This window comes from Martes martes, assembly GCF_963455335.1.
Source record: "Martes martes genome assembly, chromosome: 18".
Lineage (NCBI taxonomy): Eukaryota > Metazoa > Chordata > Mammalia > Carnivora > Mustelidae > Martes > Martes martes.
The window spans coordinates 24,719,674-24,746,758 of NC_137906.1; the positions used below are offsets into that span (position 1 = coordinate 24,719,674).

The 27,085-nt window shown below is 49.9% G+C and overlaps 1 long non-coding RNA gene and 1 pseudogene across 2 annotated transcripts in view; one reads left to right on the plus strand and one right to left on the minus strand.

Moving 5' to 3' along the window:
• LOC308359117 overlaps positions 1-23,677 on the plus strand; it is a 29,090-nt gene extending 5,413 nt beyond the window's left edge. Inside the window, exons 2-9 of the long non-coding RNA XR_013968375.1 lie at positions 16,976-17,089; positions 19,382-19,727; positions 20,270-20,456; positions 20,697-20,819; positions 21,379-21,493; positions 21,854-21,911; positions 22,012-22,179; positions 23,387-23,677. This is a non-coding gene — a long non-coding RNA (uncharacterized lncRNA). The remainder of the gene's footprint in view (positions 1-16,975; positions 17,090-19,381; positions 19,728-20,269; positions 20,457-20,696; positions 20,820-21,378; positions 21,494-21,853; positions 21,912-22,011; positions 22,180-23,386) is intronic.
• A 69-nt stretch (positions 23,678-23,746) lies between these two features.
• Positions 23,747-25,912, minus strand: LOC308359410 (nuclear receptor subfamily 2 group F member 6-like; annotated as a pseudogene). Its single transcript has 2 exons — positions 25,855-25,912; positions 23,747-24,986 (listed from the first exon to the last, which is right to left on the minus strand). The product of its transcript is annotated as a nuclear receptor subfamily 2 group F member 6-like (transcript).
• Between the last annotated feature and the right edge of the window lie 1,173 nt (positions 25,913-27,085).

Sequence of the window (27,085 nt, forward strand, 5' to 3'; positions counted from 1 at the left end):
CTTAGATATACTTTCACACAGCCGTGTGTCTATCCTTCCTCACTTCCAGTTGGACTTGCTTTTTTCATTTTGATGCTTACACGTTTTGACTTGCGATGTAACTTAGTTGTGAATTGATTGAGAGGTCCCAAAGCTTGCTTCTGAGAGTAAGAATAGGTTTGTGCCAGGGAATAGCACCACTTTCTTAGTTCATTTGAGCAGCTGGACTCCAGGAAGGAAGAGAAGAAAGAGACACTGACAAAAGGCACATGCCTAAGTCTGTGAGAGCAATAGCTTTTCAGGAGGCCGTACTGTGTAGACTTCAACACACGTGTTATTGGCCAAAACTAGGCCTGTGGCCCTACCCCTAGCTGCAGGAACATGTGGGAGGGGCAGATTGATACCTTGAACAAAATTGGGGTCCTCTTACTAAGGAAGTACAGGCAGGTGGATGTTGAAAGGGGAACTTGGAGGTTCAGCCACGTCTCTCATCGCTTTTTATTTTATTTTATTTTTTATTTTTTTCCTTTAGAATTTCCTCAGGTAGCAGTGCCTGGGTAGCTTACTGGGGCTGAGTGTGTGAGTCTTGATCTCAGCTTAGGTCTCAATCTCAGGGTTGTGAGTTCAAGCCCCATGTGGTGTTCCATGCTGGGCACAGAGCCTTCTTAAAAAAAAAAAAGAAAAAAGAAAAAAGAAAAGAAAACAAGGATTTCCCCAGGTATTCCTAAGAGACAGAAGGGGAGGGGAAGAAAGAGACTGGAGGTGGGAGCGCAGGGGAGAGGAGATAATGTATAAAACAAAACGCTCAGTCTTCAGTGTTCAGTTTCATGAGCATTAAGAAAGGTACACAGTTGCCTCTTGAACAACATGGGTTTGAATTGCATTGAGTCCACTTATATGCGGATTTTTTGATAAATATAGCACAGTAATGCAAATGTCTTTCCTTCATGATTTTCTGAATATTTCTTTAGCATACTTTAGTGAGGGAATACAATGTATAATACATATGCCATACAAAATACCTTTAATCAACTGTTTCTATTACCAGTAGTACTTCTGGTCAACAGTAGGCAAGTAGTAGTGAAATTTGGGGGGAGATGGAATTTACATGCAGATTTTTGACTGCATGGGAATGGGTACCCCTAACCACCATGTTGTTGAAGGGTCAACTGTGTATCTGTGTCCCAGCCCCAAACACAAGACATAAAGTGTATCTGAAGCTCCAGAAGTTACCCTCATATCTCTTTGTAGTTCGTCTCCTTACCGCCGCTGGTCATTTTCTGATTTCAAGATCTATGGTAGGTTAGATTTGCCGGGTCTTGAACAACGTGTGAATGGAATCTTGCCGTATGTATTCCTTTGTCTTCTTTCACTCAGCGGGTTCTTTGAGGTTTATCCATGTTGTGTGCACTTATCAAAGATAAAGAAAGCCTGATGCTGGTTAAAGTGGAGAGGAGGGATTTTAATCAGTAATAACTTGCAACCAGGAAGAGTCCCGCATGAATGAAACTCCACCTCAGTTTGTCCAGAGGGCGTTTTAAAGAGAGAATGAAGAAGTCAGGCCAGGGATGAGTAAAGTCAGAGGAGGAACAGATGACAAAAAGTAGAATAGGTATTGATCCATATGAAACCACCTGTATTTGCTCACTGGGAGACAAGGGCCTGACTTTTCAGTGTTGATTGAACAAACAGTAGATGCCTTGAGTTTCCTCAGGCAGGCACTAAGGGGGACTGGTGTCGCAGGGTGGGACCTGGAGCTGTTAGAAACTATGTTCATGTTTGTTTGAGTTTGTATATGATAAGGCAGGTTTGAGAAGAAGGCTCAGAGCAGTCTGGCTAGAGTTTGGTCAAGGAAAGAGTCTTTGTCAGTATAAAGTAGTTTCCTCCTTTGTATGTAGTGTGCATATACCACGATTTGTTCATCTGTTCATCTGATGATTAGACATTTCGTTGTGTCCGAGTTTTTGGTCATTGTGAATAGGCTACAATAAACATTCTTCCAGAAGTCTTAAATTTCTCCTGAACTTGCTTAGTGGGGTTGCTTAGTCACAGAGTGGGGATATATCAAAGTGCTAGCCTAGTTTCCAAAGTGGTTGATCAGTTTACACTTCCCACCAGCAATATAGTGACACTGCAGTTGCTCAGCATCCTCGTTACCATTCTGTGTTGTCAGTGAGGGTGAAATAGCGTCTCATTATGGTTTCACATTGCATTTCCCTGGTGACGAATGATCTGAGTTAGGCACCTTTCCGTGTGTGTAGTGGGCATTCCTCCATCTTTTGGGGACCCTCTTCACGTCTTTTGCCCATTGTTGTCGTTAATGTTGTTTTTGGTTTTGATTTGTTGGAGTTTATTGTGTATTTTGGATAGGAATTTTTAGACGGATGCGTGATAAACGTACATGGATAGGAAAATAAAAAATTAAAATATTTTATAGTAGCATCTGAGACGTAAACTGGTTCAGGTGACTGGGTGACTCAGTTGAGGAATCATCTGACTTGATCTCAGCTCAGGTCTTGAACTCAGGGTTGTGAATTCAGGCCCTGCTTTGGGCTCCATGCTGGGCTCCATGCTGTTCATGGAGCTTACTTTAAAAACAAAAACAAAAACAAAATAAAACTGGCTGGGAATAAGTCTCAGGATAGGCTTGAAACACCTATTCACAGAGAACAAAACATTATTGAGAGGAATGCAAGAAGAATGAAATCAATGGGAGATGGGCTTTGTTTACACATTGGAGGATATGACATCACTGAGATTTCTGTTTTCCATGATTTCATTCCTGCAAACAGTGCAATCCCAGTCAAACTCCTAGCCATCTTTTTCAGAAAAAATGAACAAGTCGATTCCAAAATGTATACGGAAATGCGAAGGGCCTAGAATAACCAAACAGATCTTCAAAAGAACACACACTGGTTGTTCTGTGATTGAAGACCCCACACTGATTATTCCCGCTCAATTTTAAGACTTAGAGTAAAACCACGGTAATCGAAGTCTTTGCCGTAAAGATAGATCAATGAAACAGAAGAGAGAGTCCAAACATAGACCAGTCACAACAGGTACTGTCGATTGTTTTTTGCCCATAGTGTCAAGTCAGTTCCATGGGGAAAAGGAAGTCATTTAATTTTTTTTTCTAAAAGATTTATTTATTTATTTTATTTTTAGAGAGAGAAAGATCATGAGCAGGGAGGAAGGGGAGAGGGAGAAGCAGAGTCCCCGCTGAGCAGGATGCCCGATGTGGGGCCGGATGCCAGGACCCAGGGATCATGACCTGAGCCTAGGACCATGCCCAACAGAGTAAACGAGCCAGGTGACCTGGGGGAGTCCTTGTAGTGAATAATTCTGGGTGAATTGGATATTGAAGTGGAAACAAAACAGACCTTGACCCTTACCTCATTCTTTCCACACATACATTAATTTGGGAAGGATCATAAGCCTAAATATAAAAGACTTAACCAACTTCTGTCACTCATCCTTTCCCTTTCATTCTGTTCAAATATATCTGAAGGGCGTTTTCATCAGCACAAAATTAAAATCAAATTAAAATTCTAAGCAATAGGAAAAACACTGACTAACTGAAAGTGTTCTTTCTTTTTTCAGTCTTATATTTGATGGTGTCTTTGAATGAAATATGGCATATGGGTAGTGTGGAAAAATTTTAAAACAGAGAAATTAAAACACACATTCACGCACATACACTTACACAGACCCCAGAATTCTGAGGTTTCTCTTGTTTCTCTGCTGTTCTTCAGCCTCCCTGCCTACTTTCTGCTACTGGAACGTTCCAAGGCACTTCCTGCCCAGAGCATTTCTATCTGCTACTGGTCCCGTCCAGAGTGCCTTCTGCACAGCTTTCTCCAATTCTGTGGGACGCCACGCAGCCCCCCCCCTTTTCAGAGAGGCCTGCCCTTTGACCTTGTCTGATGCAGGTCCTTCATCCCCCATGCTGTTGTCCTTCATCCGGCAGAAGCTCTTACTTTGTCTCTGTCTCTTCCCGGGTTCCCCGCTGTATCCCCAATGCCTGGTACTTTGCAGACACTCAACAAGTATTGCTTGTCTGGATCAGTAGTGTTAGCTGAGGGCGAATACAGAAGCTGCTCCGTGTCATCCAGGAGAGGGCAGTAGGAAGTCCAGGGAGGAGCTCCTCGAGGAAGGCAGCTTGGTCAGCTTTTCAGCAGGTAGAGCTGCTCAGCGGTGGAGCGAGTGCTTTCTTTGTAGGGCGTGCTCAGGCGGTGGCTTGGTGTTGTTGAAGGGTTCTTGCCCTGGATGTCAGGGTTTGACCAGGTCATTGGAAGGCCCCTTCCTTCCTAACATCCGCGTTTGAGGACTATTCTCACTGGTCTGTGGTTCTTCTCAACTGCAGATATGGCTCTTACCACTAGAGGGCACTAGATGATGCCTTTGAAGATAGTGCCCATCAAATCCCCAACAGTGAGAACACAATTTTCTCTCTTTAAATTATTGAAATATAGTTTGATCTAGACAATGTTATGTCACTTTGACCTGTGCAACATTACTGATTCGACAGGTCTGGACATTATTCAGCACTCTCCACAATACATATATTCACTTTCTGTCGCAGTACATTATTATGATATTATTGATGATATTCCTAAGGAACTTTTCCTTTTTGTGAGTTATTTATATAAGTGGAAGTATGTACCTCTTAATCCCCATCACCAGATTCGCTCCCCCCCCTTTCCCTCTGGCAATCACCATTCTGGGTTGAGGAGTCTATTTGGTTTTGTTTGTCTGGAGAACAGACTCTTCATGGCACTTATATCCCAAACACACACTTCAACAACAGCTTCCCAAAACAGTCTTTAACTCTTACAGTATGTAATGCATGCTGCTATGTTCTGTTTAACTCTTGTCGTCTGCATTTTCTAAGCAAGGGATTTGCAGACTAGTACATTGATTTTATGACATGGGTGGGTCATAACTCATTGTTTGAAAAGCACTCTTTTAGACAACAGAGTGTGTTCACCCTTGTAAAACTCCTCTGGTCAGGTTTCCTTGACAGTCTGGGCTTGTAGGTAATTGTGTCCCTTAGTGCGTACTTAGTGTGTTTCTGTGCTGAGTTGCTGCCTTGAGTGGCCGAAGGTATTTGCTTCCTTACGGGTGTCTGCTGAGGTGGGCACTTGGCCGTCTGTGGGAGACTGGTGGGGACATGTACAGGATTAGACAGACCATAGTCAAGGCAGCAGTAAGCCTTGTCAGTGGATATGAAGAGAACATATGATATCTATCTGAGATGGGTGTCTGAGAACTTAGAACCTAGCTGGGTGAAAACACACCCAGACACATAGACACACACGGTTGCGCCCTCCCTGCCTCTTTGAGCTCACTGATCAGGCAAATGGAAATGAGGTAGTGTGCTCAGAATAGCACTTAGGATGTTTCACGGTGTAAGTGAGAGAAGACCAACTCCATTTGATTGATTTATTACATTTTTTAAAAGATTTCTTTGAGCGAGAGAGAGTAGTGGGGGGAAGGGCAGAGGGAGAGAGAATCCTGAAGCAGACTCCCCACTGAAGATGAAGTGCGATGCCAGGCTGGATGCCAGAACCCTGAGATCGTGACCTGAGCCGAAACCAAGAGCTGGCCACTCACCTCCCTTTGGTTTAAGTGGTAAAGATGTTTATTAATTCCCAAGATATCCATTGAAGGGCAAGGGCCAAAATGGCTTCACGTGGCCTTAGGGATCCAGGCTCCTTCCGCTACTTCTTGTTTTCCTAAGGCTGGTTCCTTACTGTTGGCAGAAGACCTCCACTGGGAAGCTGGGCTTTAGCTCCTGGTTTAGAACACTGAACCTTTGGTTCCTTGTAATGTAGACCGGGGAGAGTTTAGGCTACCATAGCATTTTCCAGGTTATTTAGATCAGAGTTCAGGCTAGTGCGCCATTTTCTAGGTTGCAGCTGTTGTGTTTATTGGTTCCTGGTTTTCCCAGTATGACCTGCCTGAGGGATGTGGAAGGACTGGTACCTAGTACAGAGCCGGGGGAAAGGCTTAGGTAGTCATTTGTGAGTTTTAGGAAACAATCCTGGATCTCCTTTCCTATGCACACAGAACTTGTGGTCGAGCAGAGTCGTCTGACTGGCTCTTGCCAGCGAGTTTGCTGAGGGAATAAATGGTGGGAGGTCTTCTAGGTGAGGTATGAGGTGAGGTGCTGTGCTCTGTAGGGTCCTGGGAAGGGAGTTAGGCACATGAGCAAAGAGAGAGAAGAAATGGCCACCGGGGGAGGAGAGGTGGTGATGAGGGGCCGTGTATGTGAGCACCAAGACGGATGGCTGAGTCTCCTGACATTTGTAATGGAGCACAAAATGGGCCTCTGTTGACCGTTGGAGGTAGCCGATTGTCCTCCTTGACCTGATTCCTGAGAACTGGACCTACTGACCTCGCCTCGCCTGCCTCCTTTCCTTCCTTCCAAGTCTGCAGTAAGCCTTGGCTACTGGCTTGACCCTTCCATCCAGCATTTTGTAAGCCTGTCTAAGGAGAGGAAGCCCCCAGAATTAACAGAGGCAAGTGACTCCCTCCCTCCCAACATCCCCTCATCAGCCCAGAGGCCTGAGGTTTTAGGGATTCCTACTTCAAAAGAGAGTGTTCACTCTCTCCAGTGGCGTATGGAAGTGCTCATTTGCCAACATCCTCACCAACACAGGAGCCTTTTCATTGTGGTTCATCTGATATGTGAAAAATGGTATCTTATAGTAAATTTTTTAAAATTTTATTCTTATTTCAGGGCATGGGTTAGGGATCATTTTTATATGTTTAAGAGCTATTTCCAGTATCTTTTCCTGTGAACTGTCCAAGTAAGGAGTCACCTTTTTGGCCTTATTAAAGTGATAGTAACACTATTAGGCTCTGCAAGCCCTTTCTATCAAGGCAGTGAAAGGATTTGAGAGGGGAGGGTGACTCATTCCCAGTCAGATTGAGAAATTAGCCAAATAACCCCAAGTGCTCGGGCATGCAGGGAACCCTGGCTCTAAAGATGGAGCCTGTGGGTAGATTCTGTAAGAAATGCAAAGAAAGTTTAAAGTGGTCCCTGACAGTAAGGACATGCACCTTACTTTGAGGTGAGGGTGAACCCAGGCTTTAGGAAGATGGGGCCAGGCCTGCCTAAGAGGCCTGAAGCCTCTGTCCCGGGCTCCTGAGGCAGCTTTCCTAACCAGAGGCAGGGACCCACCTTGGAGCCCCCAGGAGCTGGGTGCCCCCAGGCAGCGTGTCAGCGGCCTGCCTGCCTTCTCTCTCTGCTTGGGCTGGTATCTGCACGCTGTGGCCCACTAGGAGAGTGCTTCCCAAATAGGGTGTGGTGAGCATCTTTAAAGGTTTTGTTTCAAAAACTTTGAAGTTTATTGTGGATGATATTCTACAACATAGAATAGAAATGATTTTCTAGAAACATAAAATGCAAGATAACCTAGAAACTACAAGCTCAAATTATTTATTAGGAGAATTAGTAGACCTAGAACTCATGTATCACATTGCAGTACGTTTCTAAATGCTACTCACATTTTGTTCTTAAGATAGTTCTACTTTAAGCAACAGGACTTTTAGAACACGGATTTTATATTCCTTTCCCCCTCTTTTATTTCCCTTCTCCTTTACCCATGCTCCCCACCCTGGAGCTGAATAAGTCCATTTTGGGGGCAGTGTTTGCTCGTGCCTTCCTCTCCTGCAGACGGTCTATCAGGGCAACTTATAAGCATAGAAGCTTTTACCCACACAGGGTAGAGATGAAGGGAACATGGTAAGAAATATGGCTTTATTTTATTTTATTTTATTTCATTTTGCTTGGACATTTATCTGCCCCATATTCTGACTGCAAAATACTATTTCATCGTGATCTCACATTTTGAGGTTTAACTGAGTCCTAAGTAGTTTCCACCTGGCCACGAAAAAGTGTATTTCGAAGAGGAACATTAAGATCTGATGTTTTGATGTAAAACACTTGTGTTTCCTATATACAATCATGGGACATTTTATTTTAATTTTTAAAGATTTTATTTATTTATTTATTTATTCACTGGAGAGGGAGAGCTTGAGTGGGAGGACCAGAGGGAGAGGGAAAAGCAGGCTCTCAGCCAAGCAGGGAGCCCGATGTGGGGCTTAATCCCAGGACCCTGAGATCCTGACCTGAGCCAAAGGCAGATGCTTAACCAACTGAGCCACCCAGGTGCCCCAGGGGACATTTTAGTTCTAAGATCTTTAATTCCACCATTAAATCATTAAATAGATTGCACTTACTTTGGTTCCAGGAGCTTTAAGTGAAAAAAAAGAAGAAGATGAAGAGAATGTGAAAGTCCTGATTTCTCCTATGAGTCCGGAGAAAATTCACTGACCCCAAGAAGAGAGCAGAATCCTCATTTGCTCCTCCCCTGGGGCAGGCTCTGCAGGGATGCTTTCCGACCTCACTGTCAGGCACTAAAACAGAAACCAGAGAGGGGCGCCTGGGTGGCTCAGTGGGTTAAGCCCCTGCCTTCAGCTCAGGTCATGATCCCAGGGTCCTAGGATCCAGCCCCACATTGGGCTCTCTGCTCAGCAGGGAGCCTGTTCCCCCTCTCTCTCTGCCTGCCTCTGCCTACTTGTGATCTCTGTCAAATAAATAAATAAAGTCTAAAAAAAAATTAAAAAACAAAACAGAAACCAGAGAAACCTGGAGAAGGATTTACTTCCAAATCCAAAGGGAGAAAGGCTTTTTAAAAAGCTTTAAAAAAAAAAAAAAGAAAGAAAGAAAAAAAAACAAACTAAAAGTTGGCCCAAAGCGTTTCCACAGTCTTTCCTCCCAGAGGCCTGGGCTTGGAGGCAGCAGCACCTCTACAGTCCCTCCATGGACACCAGGAACTCCAGAGGCGGATCCTGTGGACTCTGATGGTCCCTTAATTCTTTCCTGCCATGAGGCACTTGGAGGCATAGGGTCTGCAGAGGCCTGGCACCCGGGAAAAGCAGAGAACACTGCCCCCAGAGCACAGCATCCACCAGGCCTCAGGCACATCCCTGACTGGAGTTTTCCCCCAGGGCAAACCCCTGGGGAGGGCAGGGAAGGCTCAGGTAGAGTCCCCCAGGGCGATCGGGGGCAGGGCCAGGACAGAGGGCGGTGGGGACCCGCGCAGGGGACTTCTCCGAGGGCTGACCCAGGGCCGACCCACCAAGCAGCTCCTCTGGGACTCTGGCAGCGCCCTGGAGCTGGACTCCAGTCTGTGGCGTGATGCAGTCCCGGGCCAGGACCCCCTGTGCCTGGTGCATGGTGGCGGCGGGAGGGAGGGGGGCTGGGGGCAGGAGCACGTCACCTAGAGAGCAGCCAGCCCTCCTGTTCCGAGCCCGGACCCCACCCCGCCTAATCTCAGCTGCGGGAATAGGCACATTCCCCTGCCAGGGTGTGGTTGGTTAGCTGCTGCTTCACCCTGACGACGGCTGGCAGCAGGCAGCGGGGCTCCGCGGGGCAGCTGCGGGAGCGGTTTCTAACCATAACCCGTGGACTAGCGCCAGGCCGGGACCCCGCGGGGCGGACTCGGGCCTCTGCCGCCCCACACCTGGCCCACTCTGTGCAGAGCGGAGGACCCGCGGACCAGGCACCTCCACCGTCCTGCGCAACCGCCTCCCTGGTCTAGGCGCACAGCCTCTGGAGGTGACAGAGGCACGGCGCAGGCGGCGGCCAGTGAACCACCAAACCAAGGCACTGTCCGAGCTGTCCCCGCAGGGCTGACGGGGCAAGGAGGGGCAGGACACTCTGGAGTCTCTGGAGGCAGGAAATACACAAAGTCTCCGTGAGGTCCATTGTCTGTGCTGGTGTAGACATCTGTGAAATGCACCCAGAATCCTCTCTCCTAGCTGGATGGATGCGTGTGACTGTATTTTTCACCTCAATGAAAAAGATACTATTGCGTGGAAAGCTCATACCCCCGGACTTTGTGTACTGTGATCCCACTTGGGGGAAGTCGAGGGCCAGGTGCATTTTTGGCGGCAGGCACCAGGGGGCAATCAGGCAGAGGCATGCACTAGGGGCCCCCCAGGACAGCCAGCAAAGCAGGGGAAGGAGGGCAAGGGCCCAGGCTTGGTGTGGGAAGTTGCAGGAGTGAGTGGCGGGGACCCAGACCAGTGGCCAGAGGGCCTTGGCTGTTTGGAACTACCTGACCAGCAGTGGCGTGCGGGAGCGCGGGAGCGCGGGAGCGCGGGAGCGCGGGAGCGCGGGAGCGCGGGAGCGCGGGAGCGCGGGAGCGCGGGAGCGCGGGAGCGCGGGAGCGCGGGAGCGCGGGAGCGCGGGAGCGCACGCGCGCACGCGCGCACGCGCGCACGCGAGGTGGGGTAACGGAGGGGCACGCAGGCGCTGCCTGGCAACAGGCAGTTGGCTTTTGATTCTTAGCCTCGCGCAGGCAGGGGTTCTGTGACACTTGGCGGGGTAGTCCGACTGGACTGGACGCTTTCTCACCGCGGACCAGGGCAGTTGTTTGACCGCCAGATGTTCTCCTGGGCTGGTGGCCTGGGCTGTGGCCTAGGCCATTCCCTAGGGGCCTTGGACAGCAGCCAGACCTCTTTGACCAGGGACATCTCTGATACTCACACACATGTGCTGGGGAAAGGGACTTTCCCTGGGGATGCCACGGATTTGGCTGATGTCATCTCATCCCAGGCACAGATCAATAGACGCCTCCGTGAGATTGAAACCCTGGAGGCTGAAGTGACTCATTGGAAGACTTTGTGCCCGTTTTCCACCCAGGGACTAAATACCATCGACCCAGAAACAGTGTGGCGACTGAAGAGCCACATCAGGGACCTAGAGCAGCAGCGGATGCGGGAGATGGACGAACATCAGCTGGCAGTGGCGGTGTTGCGAAACGTCCACCAGCAGAAGCTTGCAGACCTCACTGACCAGCACCGCAAACAACTGATGGACTATGAACGACGGATGGAAGACCTACAAAACCAAGACGCTGCCGGGAACGTGAACGATGACCTTCTTGAGGAAAGGGAAATGGAGCTCAGAAGGTTGAAGCAACAACTTACCCAAATGCAGCAGCTGAACGACAGTTTGAACAACCTTGCTTCAGATCTCCGAGCAGAAAAGCAAAAGTTGGTTCACGAGCTCCAAGATGCAAGACATCAGCTGGAGGAATCAGTTCTGCGCAACAACGAGGATTCTCTGAAGAACAACATTGCCGTGAGGGCTTTAAAAATAGAGAAAGGACGGTTAGTGGCAAAACTGTGTCGGGCCGAAAAGAAGCTGTTCGAAGAGAAGTCTGAGCGAAGTCTCAGAGACGGGTCCCCAGTAGATAATGCACGATTCATCCAGCTCGGCCAACAGAAAGACCTGGAGATACTACACCTCCGAAAGAGGATCGAGCAGATGGACGCCGACCACCAGGAAACGAAAGAACTGCTGTCCTTTGCTTTGGAGGAGCAGAAGCAGTTGACAGAGTGCATCGGAGAGCAAGACCAGTACATCAAAGAACTTAGAGAAAGGCCAGAGCTTCGGGAGGAATTCGGTAAGTCGACCGAAACCTTAAGAAGCCATGACATCTTACCCGCATCCGTGGAGGACAAAGACACGCGTCTCCCATCCATGACAGACGAACATCCTCACGTGGACGAAGACCTGGAGCGCCTCACACAACAGAGTCCTGCTGTCCCTGTGGTTGACCCTCAAGTCCCAGAGGAGATCGTAGAGCTAGAGTGTGAGGTCTTTCAGCTCCACGAGGTAAAAGATGATCTCGAGGAGGAAATCAAAGAACAACAGAAGATCATTCACAACCAGCAGCAGGGGAAGAGAGCACTGCTTCAGTCCTTACAGGAGCAGAAGGAGAAAGTGGACCGTCTTCAACACCGGCAGGAGGAGATGAAGACTGAACACGCTCAGCTCCTCGCAGCGAAAGACGAGATGCTTCGGAATCTGCAAGTGGCGCTAGAAGAGCTGAAAGCCCAGTTGCCCGACAAAAGCCGGCAAATTCCAAGAGAAGCCTGTGAGGATGAGGAAGTGCGAGCAAGCCAGCCTCTCCCCAGAGAGAACGGAAGTGAAGAGCGTGATCCATCTAAAGCCGAAATTCAAAGATTAGTCCAAGGAATCCAAGAACAGGAACTGGAGCTGCAGCTTCTCACTGAACAGAACATCCGACTGACCGAGCAGGTGGATCGGCTCTCCAAAGAGGAGATCGGGAAACTCACTCGGATTATCCAGCAAAAGGATGTGGAGATTCAGGGTCTTTCCAGCAGCATCTCTGCGGCTTCTGACAGCCAGAACAGGCACGTGGAACACCTTCAGCGGCAGTTGCAAGAGTGTGCTTTGGAAAGCGAACGGGTCTTGGCCGTCCTAAATGAGAAGACGAGGGAGAATAGCAATCTGAAAAGGGACTATCACGAAATGACCGATCGACTTGCTGCCAGGGAAGCAGACCTCCAGAGGATGCAAGAGGAAAATCAAAAACTGGCCACGAGAATGGAAAGCAGCATCCAGGAGGTGTTGAGAGAAATGATTCGGAACTTGTCACACATCATTCAAGAAAAAGACCTGGAAGTGGATGCGTTAAGTCAGAAATGCCAGACTTTATTGACGATCCTACAAACACCCAGCACCGGTCCTGAGGTTCGAGGAGTTCGTATCGATCAGTTCCAGCAACTTCTACAGGAACGGGACAGGTTAACACAGCGAGTGAAGATCATGGAGGAGTGGAAAGAGCAGGTGCTGACCACGGTCCAAAATCTGAAGCGTGAGTCACCCCAGCTTCAGAGAGATCTGCGACAGCTCCGGGCGTGGGCTTGCACCAACAGCGAGAACGTCTTGAAACCGCAGACAGCCTCTCTTGACCAGATCCAAACTTGCCAAGGCCATGAAATAAACTTCCAAGAGCTAGAGAAGGAACTGGCCCAACTTCAGCTCCGCATCGGGAAGCTTTGCAATGCCAAGGACCTCCTTTTAGGGAACCTTGACGCGATTTTCCTCCAGCCCTCCAGCGACTCCGCAGAGGCAGCCGACACCCTGAAGGCCGAGAAATCTGACCTAGTCAGTGAGACTTGTCGGGTGCTCCGAGAGGAGGTAGAGGAGCTCAGAAAATCAGGGCAAGGAAAAGATCCAATGATTCGAACCCTCCGGGAGGATCAGCAGAGATGGATTGCTTCAGGGGCTGCCACGGGGGAAGGAGAAGGCAAACCCCGGGAACACAGCGATTGCGATTCCCACATGGAGCAGCGGAAGGAGAAACCGGCCGTTCTACAAAACTCCCTTCGGGCTCAGGAGCTCCGAATCCAAGCAAAAAGTGAGGAGCTGCTTTCTTTACAGGAGAAGCTCAGGGGCCAGCTGAGTGAGAATGAGCTGCTGAGGCAGGCAGTCACCAATCTGAAGGAGAGGAGAGCAGATTTCGAAATGGATGTGTGTCGGCTGAAAGAGGAAAATGCAAAGATTGTGGAAAGATCTAGAGAAGAGGAAATGGAAAATCAGGCGATGCAAGAGACAAATCGGCTGCTTTCAGTGATGCGGCGAGAGGAGGCATCCCAGCATGCTGGGACGAAAGAGAAGGTACTCACGTTGGAGCAACTGTTGCCAGAGAAAGAAGAGGCTGAGACCAGAGAATTGAACCGGCTCGTCGACGCCGTTCGGTCAATGCAGGAAAAGGCAGCTGTGTGTCAACAGGAGAGAGATGACATCGAGTTGGCACTGACAGAGAAAGAGAGGGAAGCCTGTGCCCTCCAGAAGGAGGTTCACCAGTTACGTGAGAGAGAATTGCTCCTAACCCAGGAGCTGGAGAGAGAGCGGCACCTCGCTGCAGACGCCCAAGATTCTCGTCACTGGGAAGCTTTGGCCTCGGAAGACCAAGTGGCTCAGCTAAGAGAGGAAGTGACGGTCTTGCAGGGAAAACTCGTTTTGTCTTCCGCGGCCATGGAAAAGGCCAGCCACGGAGCCAGTCTGCAGGTAGAGTCGCTGCGGGAGCAGTTGCACGTGGTCACCCAGCAGGAGGAAGCTGTGCTCCGGCTCGCCGCCTCCCAGGAAGAGGGAAGGCACTGTGATCGAAGACTAGCGAACCTCAAGCTGGAACTGGCCGAGTGGAGGGAAAAGGCAGACGCCCTGGAAGGAAAAGTGATGTCGTTACAGGGACGATTGCATCAAACAAATGCCGACCTGGAGGTGAAGGAAGACCAACTCCAAGAGTTCAAGAAACAGAATGAGGTCCAGCAGGAGATATTGGAGGACACACAGAAGAAACTGATGACCTTAGTAAGTCAGTTGGAAGGAATGGTGGACAAAAGCCTCCTAAGGAGACTCTTCGTGGGATCTTTGCAGGCAGCTGATGCGGAACGGCAGGAAGCGTTGAGGTTGATGGCAAGCACGCTGGGGATCCGAGAAGACCAGCTGCGGCAGCTGCGCAGCCAAGAGCCCGCGGGTGTGCCCGGCGGGGTGACTGGGGGGCCTGGATCCAAAAGCGCCCCCAACACCCCTGCGAAGCCAGATCACCAAGCTGTGGCCAAGCATTCTTTTTCAGGACTTTTCCTCCAGTTTCTAGAAGTGGAATCTCAATCAGCTTTTCCACCGCCAAAACCCTCTGCTCATGACGTGAAGCCTCCAGATTCAGGAGGGAGGGGAAAAGTGCCTAAGCAACAAGGCCCACCACGACTGAACGCTACCCTGGGATCCACACCCCCAAAAAAAGATGTCAAGCCCCACACCACAACTGTGGCTCTTATTAACCCACCTGGACCGGAAATGGATCGATCAGAGCACCTTCTTCTAAGTGCTGTCACTGATGCTTTACCCACGTACACGCCGCATATACTGTCACCTGCCGAGAAGGTTGGAATGGCGGCCAAAGACCTCTCAAAGAAATAGACGATTGTCAAGCCAGAGTGAGACCACGCTTTGAAGATCCCAGGTCACTCTCTGTGTCTACCTTATCTCCTAAGGTTCTTTTTCAAAATGTCAAACATTCGCGGCTTTGCTTTCAGCTTAAGAAACGTATTCTTTTATGACTTAACCAAAAAGGGGTCTCTTAATGACCGCAGAAGTATTCGCCAAAGTGAAAACACTGGTGACTTCTTTTTTTTTTTTTTAAGATTTTTATTTTTTTTTTGGACAGAAATTGAGGGCACACACACAGGGGGAGCATCAGAGGGAGAGAGAGAAGCGGGCTCCCCACGGAGCAGGGATCCTGACCTGTGACCTGATCCTAGGACCCCGGGATCATGACACCAGCCAAAGGCAGACCGTTAACAGACTGAGCCACCCAGATGCCACAGCAGTGCTGACTTTTGTAGGAGAGTCGACACTGCTGGGCTTGGAGGCTGTGGTCAAAGGATTCTTCCAACAATGTTTGTAATGCTTTAAGGTTTTCACAAGGGCCAGGTGTCTATGTATACCTTATGTAGAGAACACATCAACTTGTTTTAGTGTTCCAAATGTATCAGGTATACGAGCACACACTGCTTATACGGGAAACGAGGTGAATAGCACAAAAGTACAGGATGAATATAAGGTAAAAAAAATTGCAAGTTCGCTTTTCCCAGGTAAGTCTCATTTCTCTTCGTTTATTTTTTATTTTCTAGTTTTTAAAAATCATTTCCTTTTCTGTTGTCTGGAAAAGCACACTATGGGTAAGCTGATTTCTCTCAGGCCTTATGTATGTTTGCCTGTTTAGGAGTATAGTATTCTCTGACTTGCTTTTTCTTTTTTTTTCCCAAATCACTCTGCCTTAGAGACCATTTGAAATGGGAGTGAATTCCATCTTATTCTTTAATTGAAAACCCAGTAGCTTATGGTTCCACCCTAAATTATAGAAGCAGCTCCTCTTGATCAGCCTTTAAGCGGTTTTTCCCTGGAATGTCCATGGTCAGCTCCCTTGTTCATTTGCTCAAAAGCCCCTTCAAATCTTCCTTTGCCCTTCCAGGCGAATTGTTCCATTGTACCTTGGAAAGGATCCATTCAGATCTCTTTAAGGACCTCATTCGATTAGTTTTCCATTCTGCTGTCTCTTCGGCCTGCAAATACGGTCATTCCTTCCCTGCCTTCTTGTTGTCAGTGCTCTGATTCACCCACTCCTGTCTCAGACTGGTGCAGTGGACTCCCGACCGATCTTGCTGGTTCCACTCTCGGCCTCCCTTGAATCCATTCTGCACACGGCTGTCAGGGTGGACTGAGATGACAATGTGATGTTCCTTCCCTGCTGTAATTACTGGAGGGTTCCCCCACCGCCTGGAGTTGGACCTTTAAGAGACCATCCAAGCCCTTGCCTTTGCGGCCTTCCTTCCTCTTCATCGTTCACATAAAGGCCGCCCTGTAGGTCCAGGTGAATTCTTGCAAGCCCCAAATAGATTACTATCCAAATCACTTCAAGCCCATGTGCCTCCTCATTGTGCCTTGACAAAGGTACAAATGAGAAAGAATTTCATTCTTCTCTTCTTCACCCATTGGTAAAGGGAGGGATTCCCACCCTAACGTTATGGGATGTCCAGAGGCTGCACAGCTGAGCTCCACCGTAATTAATTCGGGGCCTATAATAGGGTTGTAGGAAAGGAGGGACACACACAGCATGCAGGGCCACGGGGGATGTTGCACCTGGGAACGTAATGGACAAAGGCTGCGCGTGCAGACTATGTAGTAAGAGGAGAGTGAAGGTGAGCCCTACTTCCTGCAGGAGGGACTGATTGGCTTGCTGGATCATTGCACAGGCTGTCAGGGCACTGGAGCTCACTCGGGAAGAAACCGTGCCTGGTCCCTGTGCTAAGGAGGGCTTGTTGGCCAGGGGATCTGATCTGTGGGAGCAGAGTGGGAAGGGAACATGGAGTGAGGCCATTTGAGGCCCTCCAAAGTTACCGGGTGCCAAGACAACACTTCCTATTGAATCTTAATCTCGGGCTTTCCATCACAGTGGACTCTGATATATGGACATCCATTTCATGCTGAGACTCTTAAGGCATGAGACAGGTGCTTCTCTAGGATGTGTAGCTGTCACGTGAGCAGGAGGGAGATGTGGTCATGAAACCCAAAATGTACTAACTTCCATTGATGTTCACGCAGTTGATCCCAAGGGAATCCCTGGGTGGCCAAGGGGTGGAAGGAAGAGCTGACGTCCTCCAGCACCATGGAATCTGGCAGCGCACTGTGGACAGAAGCCGCCACCTGCACCTGCAGGTAGGATATGCAGACTTTGGCTTCAGCCTGTAGCAAGTAGGCCTTGGTGACTCTATGAAGCTGGTGGTGGTGCCATGACCCAGAGAATAATAGACAGCTGGATAGGAAGGCTCAGAGTCTGTGAGAGACTCTGTTTCCAGGAGAGCCCAGTGCATGGCCAGCAATTGCTGCTCTGATGGTCTCTAACCAGGGCCAAGGAGGGCCGTTTCTTGCATTGGGAGCCCATGGACAATGGACGGATAGCATGGGTGGTCCAGGGACTCCAGGAAGCGGAAGAGGAGGCTGCTACAGCCTTTTGACCCGGGCACGAACAGGTGGTTTTTTCTAAAGCTTTTATTTATGTAGTTAAGAGAGAGCTCTGGCTGGAAGAGGGGCTGAAAGGGAGAGGGAGAATCAGGCTCCCCACCGAGCAGGGAACCCCCTGCCAGGCTCGATGTCAGGATCCCGAGATCAGGACCTGAGACAAAGGCAGACGCTTCACCAACGGAGCCACCCAGTCACCCCCAACAGGTAATTTTTACTTGCACAGATCCTAGAGCCTTTTGTGGAGGGGAGACCCTCCCCCCTTAGCATGGGCTCATTGACAAGTAACAGCTGAAATGGGCTTCCATGAAATTTATAAACAAGGAATATGTTGCCTCCACAACCCAGGAAGTACTGAAAGATGTTGGACTTCTATGTCCTTTTTTTCTTTTTAAGGATTTATTTAGTGACTTGATAGAACACGAGAGAGAGAGTCCAAGGGGCTGGTAGGGGCAGAGGGAGAGGGAGAAGCAGGCTTCCCGCTGATTAGGGAGCCTGATGCAGGGCTTGTTGCCAGCACCCTGAGATCAGGACCTGCGCCCAAGGCAGACACTTAACTGACAGGAAGCCCCGCATCCTTAAGAAGTTTGTCAAACAAATATCCTCACAGTAGGATGTCCTAAATGTGATGTGCCATCTATGTTCCTGGAGAAAGCTGGGTGCAGTACGATCCTGCCCACAGTTTGCCTATGATAGCAGAGCGGTTTGGGTGCCCTGTGCATAACGAAGTAAATCGTTTCTCTTTCAAGGTCAAGGGACGTGTGACTGAGAGGATGTTGAAATTGGCACTGAACAGAACATATTGGCCAAATCTATAATAGCAAAATATTCCCCATCTTTAAATTTGTTGGGCTCCGTCATGGTTTTTTATAATGACTCTGTTTCTTTATTTTAAGGAGAGAGCAGGAGAGAGAGAGAGAGAGCTAGCAAGGAGCAGGGGCAGGGGGCGGTGGCAGGGAAGGAAGGGCAGAGGAAGAGAAAATTGCAAGCGGACTCCACCCTGAGCACATAGCCGGACATGGGACCCGATCCTATGACCCTGAGATCCTGACCTGAGCCAAAAGCTCAACCCACTGAGCCCCCCATGTGTCTCTGGTGTTTTAAGGGTACAGGGGTTTATTTAATCAGGTACAGTAAGGTAAGCAGATATATAAGTAACTCTCACAACGCAAGAAGCGTTTGCAGACTCCCTGATCCCGAGAAAGGAGGTCCTGAGAGCCATGGAGGGCCGCCCAGGGAAGCACCAGGGTCGGTCAGGAGAAAGAGGGAGTGAAGGGACAGACAATACGGGCAAGACCCTTTATTGTGGTTTCCATGGCAAGGGGCAGGTGAGTCCGGGTAAGCACGTTTAAGACTGCTTAGTTTGTGTCCTGTCAGTGGGTTCCGGGACACAGTGGTGTCTGTCTGGAGTAGTCTGTCCCTGCCCCTGGGGTGATCAGGGCAGGGGATAGTGGCCCAGAGTAAGAGTTTCTTACAAGAGGTGGTTGGGGGTAAAGGCTCCGAATTGGTTGCTTAACATGTGAAAGCTTTGCCGGTAGGCAAGCTGTTGAGCATCTCTAGGAACTAAGTAAGCCTGCCAGGGACAGTCCCTCCAAAGTCAGCAAGGCCTGAGATGTCAAAGCATTAAATACAGAAGGTAGAATCTATGGTGATTATACTTGCTATAAACAGAATTTGAATTAAGTCCGTGAAGGTTAGCCAACCGGTGCATCTTAGCAACATTAGAGATCATTCAGAACCTATGTTGTAGAGGCACAGATGGCAGTTGGCCTCCTTTTAATTTTGCCAGTTAAATTGTTTTAGTAAATTTTGGATTTCCTTTTTATTTTTTTATTTTTTAGAGATTTTATGTATTCCTTTGAGAGAGAGAGAGAGCGCGAGCGAGCAAGTGTGACAGAGCAGGACCCAGGGGGAGCGCAGGGAGAGGTAGAGGGAGAAGCAGACTGACTCCTTGCCCAGCAGGGAGCTTGACATGGGGCTCTCTTCCAGGATCCCGGGATCAAGACCCAAGCTGAAGTCAGACGACTAACCATGTGAGCCACCCAGGTGCCCTTGTAAATGTTGGATTTACAGTTGGATCAAATTTTGAACCTATGTTGAATTAGTCGTTGGGGGGGGGGGTCCCTATCTACTGTATTCAGTTTTCTCTCTTCCAGTCCTCCTTTGTTTGGGTTTGTGTCTTCCTGGATATACGTGTGGGGTGGGGGAGTGTCTTTTTGCCCTGCTCCTCTTTCTCGGTTTTTTCTTGCAGAGTGTCTCAAATCAGCATCATCAGCCTTGGAGCTTCTGTCGTGGCGATGGTTGTATGGTTTCAAGTCTCCTGGCGTAAGTCAAGGTGGGAATTGATCCCCTCAGTGTGCCATTCTTACATTTCCCTGGGGTCCGGGCCTCCCTCCTTTCCACTCACAACACAGAGAGTCACCCCCAGGACTGTGCTTGGGGTGCGCTTTCCCCCATAGGATCTGGACGTCAGCATCAAGCACTGGCCCAACACCCAGTCCCTGGAACTCAAGCCCACCAGTCAGCATGTCCTGCGGTTGCCAACCTCAGGGGGGAGCCTTGGAGACCAATACAGGCCCCATGCAGGTCACAGAGGTGACACCTCCCCCCAGGATACAGTCAATTCTCATTCATTCTCACCTTGTTGGCAAGGATGGGACATTAGTTTGGAAATGGATGGCGACCTCCATTTGAGATAACAGAACGCGAGCCGACTCACAAGCTGGCCAGTGATGGCCAGTTCCCTCCCAGATTGTGACTGTCAGGTCTGAAGCCGGTTAATTAGCGAAGGAGCAGGTCAGGCTGACCCCCGTGTCCTCATTTAACACAGGGACACCCTGTTTGTGATGCCACTTGTTTTAATCACCTTCTCCTCAGGTCCCCGATGAGAGAGAGAGATACCTGCTCCAGACTTGTGGGGATGCCCTGACACCCGACACGTGTGAGTGACAACAGTTTACCAGTCACATATACTCACACTTCAGGGGAGGAGGATACCACACACCGTGCAGGACTGCACAGAGATCGCGCTTGAGAACAGAGAGAACCAGCAGGGCCTTGGAAGGCAAGACTTGCTTGAAACAAGAGGGTGTGGCAGGTCCTGGTTCCCATGGGAGGGTGTGAGTGGCTTCCTTGAAGAATTGAGTGGGCTTCTAGGGAACTGAACGCTGCTCCCCAAAAACCCAAAAGCTCTATGGCTCGTCCCTATGATGAGAAGGGTGTTTGGTTACGAGATCGCCCCTGTGAGGGAAGAGGGAGAGGAGAACGTGCATGATGCCATTTGAGTCCCTCCTTGACCTTCCAGGTGTCAAGACAGCGCTTAATACGGAATCTTATTTCAGGCCTTATGCCGCAAGAGGGTATGACAGAGTCATTCTTCTTAGAGCTAATCATGGAATTTCACAGTGAAACAGTATACAGGATAAAGGTAAGTGGTATTGCTCTTTGCTAGCAATGAATATGTAGGCTCCACCATCAAACACATTCACAGTTACTCGTACAAAGAAACTACTTTTGGATAAATCTAACAGTGCCTGTCCAGACATCACATGCTGGAAGCTATTTAGCACTGATATAGGGAATCAAAGATATAAATAAATGGAGAGATAGAGCATGTTCGTGATTTGGAAGACTAAGCATCGTAAAGATGTCAGTTGTTCCCAGATTGATAGAGAGATTTAATGCCATTGCTATCAAAATCCTGTCAGCTTCGTTCATTTTTGTAGAGATAGACAAAAATATTCTAAAATGTATGTGGAAGGAGAAAGGAATTAGAGTAGTTTCAAAAACAATTTTGAAAATAATACTAATGTGGGAACACAGTCTCTGGAGTTTCAGAACTTAGTAGTAGTTATAATAAGGAAGCCTGTGTGGTATTTGCAGAAGGCCAGACACATAGAACAGAGCAGAGCAAAGAACCCAGAAATCGTCCCCACAAATATGCCCATCTGCGTTTTGAAAAGGGTGCTAAAGCAATTCTGTTCCAGAGAGCTGGATTTTGTACCGACTACAGCCATCTAAAGCTTGTGATGAACTCAGAGAGGCCAAACTCAGAAAACAGCAGCAGCAGAGGAGGACGGTGGTGTGACCGAGGCCTCCCAGGTGGGAGTGGGAGAGAGTGTGTGCGCCCAGGGTTGTGTGGGCGGGGCCCAGAGAGCTATCCAGTGATGCTTTCCGAAGGCCCAGGGAGCGGGGAAATTGTGCAGTCAGCGTGTGGGCACAGGCGCCAATGAGCGGGAAGGGTGTTAGGACGGCTGACGTGGGCAGGTCCCTGAGACGCCTCAGTCACTGAGCCTGGGGAGAAGCAGCCCCCCTTTTGCAGCCTTCTGTGAGGCTTGCTTCTGGCCTGGCGTCTCAGGATCCCGCAACCTTGCCCGGGTGGGCGCAGCACCTCAGAACCTCCAGACCCGTGGCCACTGGTCTGAGGACGCCCCTTTTCACCTCCTGTACTTCCTCCTCAAGGTCGACGCAGAGGACGAAGGAGCGAGCAGCCCTTGGGAAGATGCTTCTCTGCAAGGAGGTACCTGTAGGGCATGGTGTCAGGGCCCTGTGTACCCGGGGGGCTGGGGCCTCGCTGGGAGGCGGACCTGTGTCTCAGGAATATACTGGTTTGCCAAAAGGTCGCTGTCAGCTCGTGCGCCCCTCGTTTCGCACCTGTGAAGAGCCCAGAACGGGGCTTCCTTTATGGAGCTGCTAATTATGCGAGAGTGCGAATGCGGCCGAACCAGGCAGATGAGGTTTCAGCCTCGTTGGGGCTCAAGTCCTGCTCGAAGACCGACTTGAAGCCAGTAAGTGTAGTGTTGACGGGGGAGAAGTTCCGTTCTCCCTCTTGAGTAGGTTACATTCCACTATGGGTTGTCAGGATCCCCACCGTGCACCTGCGATCAGGCCAGTCGGGGTGTGTGTGTGTGTGTGTGTGTGTAGGGGGAATGGCCTTCCTTTTGGGTGGGTTGTGGGTATCAGTGATTGGAATACATGATAAATAGGACTGACAGGATGTGTGAGGGACTCCCCACCTGGTTGGAAAAGACAGGAAGGAAATAATGACCTGTGAAATTCATCATTACTGTTTTGCATTGAGTGCTGAGAAATACAGGGTGCCTTAGAGTTTGTAATTTCCTGAGTAATGTTTAAGCTGAGACCAGGAGGCTAAGAAATCAAGGCGGATGTGGGAAGGTGTTCAGTTAGAGCAGGGAAGGAGTGTGAACTGTTCAAGGAATTGAGAGAATGTCCTTGAAGCTCGGGGCACGTGGGGACTGTAGGGTGGGCAAAGCCAAGGTTTGGGGTGAAGACTTGTACTTTTTGTAGATTCTTGGAAACTAATCATAGTGATTTAAAACATGGGGTCCAGACCCAAGCAGATCCTAGCTCTGCCTCTTAGGAGCTGTGTTGCTAAAGCATTGTACGTGTCAGTTTCCTGATGGGAGAAATGGGGATGATGATAATCCCACTTCATAGATGATTGTAAAGATGAAATGATATTTAACATTAATAAAACACTTAGCGCTATGTCTGACATGTAGTAGGTGTCAGTGGTGGTTGGTTCAAGAAATCAATAAATACGTAGCTAAGTTTTGAAGACGTGGAGGCAGTCTGTGGTGCCATTTGTGAACATAAATGGACTCCACGCAACTTCATTTCTTCTCCAGCTTTCAGATGCTGTTGACCACATGTGTCACACTGTTGAATTAGAAATAATTTTTCTCAAATGGACAGTTATTTGTCCAGAGAATCTGCAGTGCCATTGAAATGATGAGAGGGAAATAAAATGCTTTTCAGTACCGTGTCCCAATTAGGTGTATTTAAAATTTCCTGACACATTGATTTATTTAGTATTTGTTGGTAACCGTTTGTGCGAACTTACTTACTTAAAGTAAATTGACTGTAGAGTAATTGAGACCCAGAATAAGGACAGAGAAGTAGTATAAGTAGAGCGTGGCTTTTCTTGACTCTGGATGGGATAGGTTTTTTGTTCTGTTTTGTTTTTGTTTTCAGGTAGGAAACATCTTTATTATTGGCCTCGATTCATTCATCATATAGTGTCCAGTGTGGATTCCGTATCCAGACAATCTGCCTGGTGCATTACTACGCTGGCCCCTCTAGTCCAGAGGCCAGGCCGTCCCCCGAGGGAAGCCAACCCCACCGGCCCCAAAAGTTCATGCTTGGGGTGCTGAGCGCCAGGCTGTCCCAGGAATGGGCCCCTCGGTCTGTCACCCTCTATTCTGGCCAGGACTTCTGGGGAGGCCGAGGCTGGAGCCTGGACCAGCACTCTTTTTGGTTTTGTGATGTTTAAAAACAAAAACAAAAACAAAAAACAGAGGAGACAAACATTTCACTGTCTTAAAAAATAGGAGTCTGAGGAGAGAAGCCAAGGTCCTCCGCCTGGGAGCCCCGCATGAGGCCGAAGCATCCGTGTCCCTTGAGGTGTGCTGACCCAGCCATGGCGCGGCCGGCCCGGCGAAGTCACTGGCCAGAGCCGTAGGGCCAGTTGAAGGTACTTGCTGACAGCAGCATGTCTCGGATCAGCGTCTGGGTGGGCGTCTTGCCCACCAGGCGCATGAAGAACAGCTGGGAGGTGAGGGAGGCTGGGAGGGCGAGCAGGGCCGGGAGCCGCAGCCGCGGACGCCCGAAGCGCTGGGGCTGGGACGGGTACTGGGCCCGCACATACTCCTTGAGGGCCACCTCCGCCTTCTCCTGCAGGCTTTCCATGTGCTCTGGGTTCGAGAGGCCACAGGCGTCAGGCGTGAAGAGCGCGATGGCCTTGAGGCAGCCAAGTGGACCTGCAGGCAGCCCAGCTTGTGCACCTGCTCCTGGAAGGCGCGCACCTGGTCCGTGACGGGCGCGGCGTGCAGGCCGGCGGCAGCCAGGAGCTGCGCCCTGTGCAGGGGCAGCGCCGCCTGCGCCAAGTTCACCTGGAAGATCTCGCTCCAGCTGAGGCCAGCAGCGCCACCTGGCCGGCCACAGGCAGCTCCGGGAAGAAGGGGGCGTGGCGCGCCCACTCCACGGTGCTGAAGAGCAGCCGCGCCGCCAGCTGGCACACATTGTCGGTGCCCAGCACCGCCAAACGCACCCGCACCAAAGCACCTGGACCCCGCGCGGTAGGGCTCGGCTCGCAGCAGCTGCGTGATCACCTCCGACACCGGCTGCCTTGGGAAGTGGTCTCCGCTGGTGGCTGCCAGCGCCAAGCGCGGGGTGCTGCCCGAGGAGGCTGCCACGGCGCCAGGCAACAAGTCGGGGATGCGGCCGCGCTGCACCGCCTCCTTCCTCGTGCCCACCCGGAAGCACTTTTTCAGGCGGCGGTATTGGCACAGGTGAAGCGGGTCGATCGGGCAGTCAGGGTTGGACCCGCCGGTGCAGCTGCGGTTGCTGTGGATGCTCCGCTTGAAGCAGCTCTTGCAGCCCTCGCAGGGGAAGACGCTTTAGTGCTTGCCGCCGGACATGTCCCCACACACCGTGCGGTCCACCTGCAGCCCGGACTGCTCTTCACCAGGCTCAGAGTCGCGGGCAGTGCCTGGGGGTGAGGCCCAGAAAGTCTGGGGGCCAGCGCTGCCCGAGCTACCTATCCCTCTTGTGGCCGCACCTTCCCTGCCTGGGCCTCAGGCAGGCCCCCAGCCTCACTTGCCCTCTCCACCTCCCACCCTGGGAGCCGGCCTCGCGCTGCAGCCGGTTTTCTCTGGGATAGTTTTTGTAATTTCTCTGTTCTTCTCTCTCTCAGTTTCCAATGCCTTCCTGTGTCTGCAGCCTAAACATTGTAGGGGAAGTTTGGGTTTGGAATTGCAGAGACTAAATAGTTGTACCCAACCCAGTGCAAACCAGAAAAGCATGAAGGACTTTTGTGTCGGGTTTTTTTTTTTTTTGGTCTTTTTTTTTTTTTTTTAAGATTTTATTCATTTGACAGTGAGAGATCACAAGTAGGCAGAGAGGCAGGCAGAGAGAGGGGGAAGCAGGCTCCCTGCTGAGCAGAGAGCCCGATGCAGAGCTCCATCCCAGGACCCTGACACCATGACCCGAGCCGAAAGTAGAGGCCTTAAGGCACTGAGCCACCCAGGCGCCCCCGTGGGGATTTTTTTTTTCTTTAAAGATTTTATTTATTTACTTGACAGAGATCACAAGTAGGCAGAGAGGCAGGCAGAGACAGAGAGGAGGAAGCAGGCTCTCTCTGAGCAGAGAGCCCGATGCGGGGCTCGATCCCAGGATCCTGAGATCATGACCTGAGCCAAAGGCAGAGGCTTTAATCCACTGAGGCACCCAGGTGCCCCACCTGTGGGGATTTTTTTAAAGAAAAGACAGATGCTTACGTCCTACCCTAGACTCTCCGGGTCAGAGCCGTCTGGGATAGGCCCCAGGGTACAAGGACCAAGCATGTTTACCATCTAGATGTGTTTCATGAAAGCTTTTTTGGCGCTGGGCTTTCCATCATCTGAGAAAACATTCAGCAAGATTGGGAGAACCCATAAGCTAACGTTCGATGACATTTAGCAGGGCTCTGCCCTTCGGGTTCTGGGATTTCATGATCTGCATGTTTGGTGGAATGTGTTACACCCTTAGCTCTTGTCAGAAAGTTATGCATTGTGGTACCGGGGTGTCTCAGTGGGTTAAAGCCTCTGCCTTCGGCTCTGGTCATGATCCCAGGGTCCTGGGATTGAGCCCCGCATCGGGCTCTCTGCTCAGCAGGGAGCCTGCTTCCTCCTCTCTTTCTGCCTGCCTCTCTGTCTATTTGTGATCTCTCTCTGTCTGTCAAATAAATTAATTAAATCTTAAAAAAATAAAATAAATTTAAAAATTTAAAAGTTATGGACTGTTTTTTCTTTTGTTTTCCGTTGTTTATAAATTTTATGTATTTAACAGAGAACGAGCCAGAGAGCATAAGCAGGGGGAACAGCAGAGGGAGAGGGAGAAGCAGGCTCCCCGCTGAGCAGGGAGCCCCACCAGAGGCTGGATCCCAGGACCCTGAGATCATGACCTGAGCTGATACCAAGAGTCAGATGCTTAGCCAAACGGAGCCACCCAGGCACGCTTACAGGACCTGATGTCTTAGGAAAATAAATGGCAAGGCTAAAGAAAGAGAAGGGAGAAAGTGAGGCCTGTAATTAAAAGAGGCTCGTGAGATTTGTTAACCAATGGCAAGCTATGGGTCTTATTCTCACTCAGGATTTAACGAATACAGAGAGTCAAAATATTTATGAGATAATCAGATCAATTTGAACTGTGACTTGACATGTCACGATATCGAGAAATTATTTTGAAATGTTTAAAGAGTGATGATCGTTTTGTGGGTATATCTATGTGTGTGTCCATCAAGGGCAGTTTTGTTCCCTGGGAGATGTTTGGCAACGTCTAGGACATATTCGGTGGTCAGAAGCAGGAGTGAGGAAGAGGCTCTCCGCATCTGGTGTGTGGAGACCAGGGGTGCTGCTAAGCATCGTAGTATGCTCAGGACAGGGCTCTCGGCAAAGAACGATGGGGCCCAAGATGTGGGGAATGCCAAGGTTGGGAAACCCTGTTCTGGAGACACATGTTGAAGTAGCTGTGGGTCAAATGATAGGATGAAGATACTTGCTTCAAGGGGCGCCTGGGTGGCTCAGTGGGTTGAGCAGCTGTGTTCGGCTCGGGTCATGATCTCGGGGTCCTGGGGATCAAGTCCCGTGTCCGTGGTCTCTGCTCGGCGGGGAGCTTGCTTCCCCCCCCCCCTCT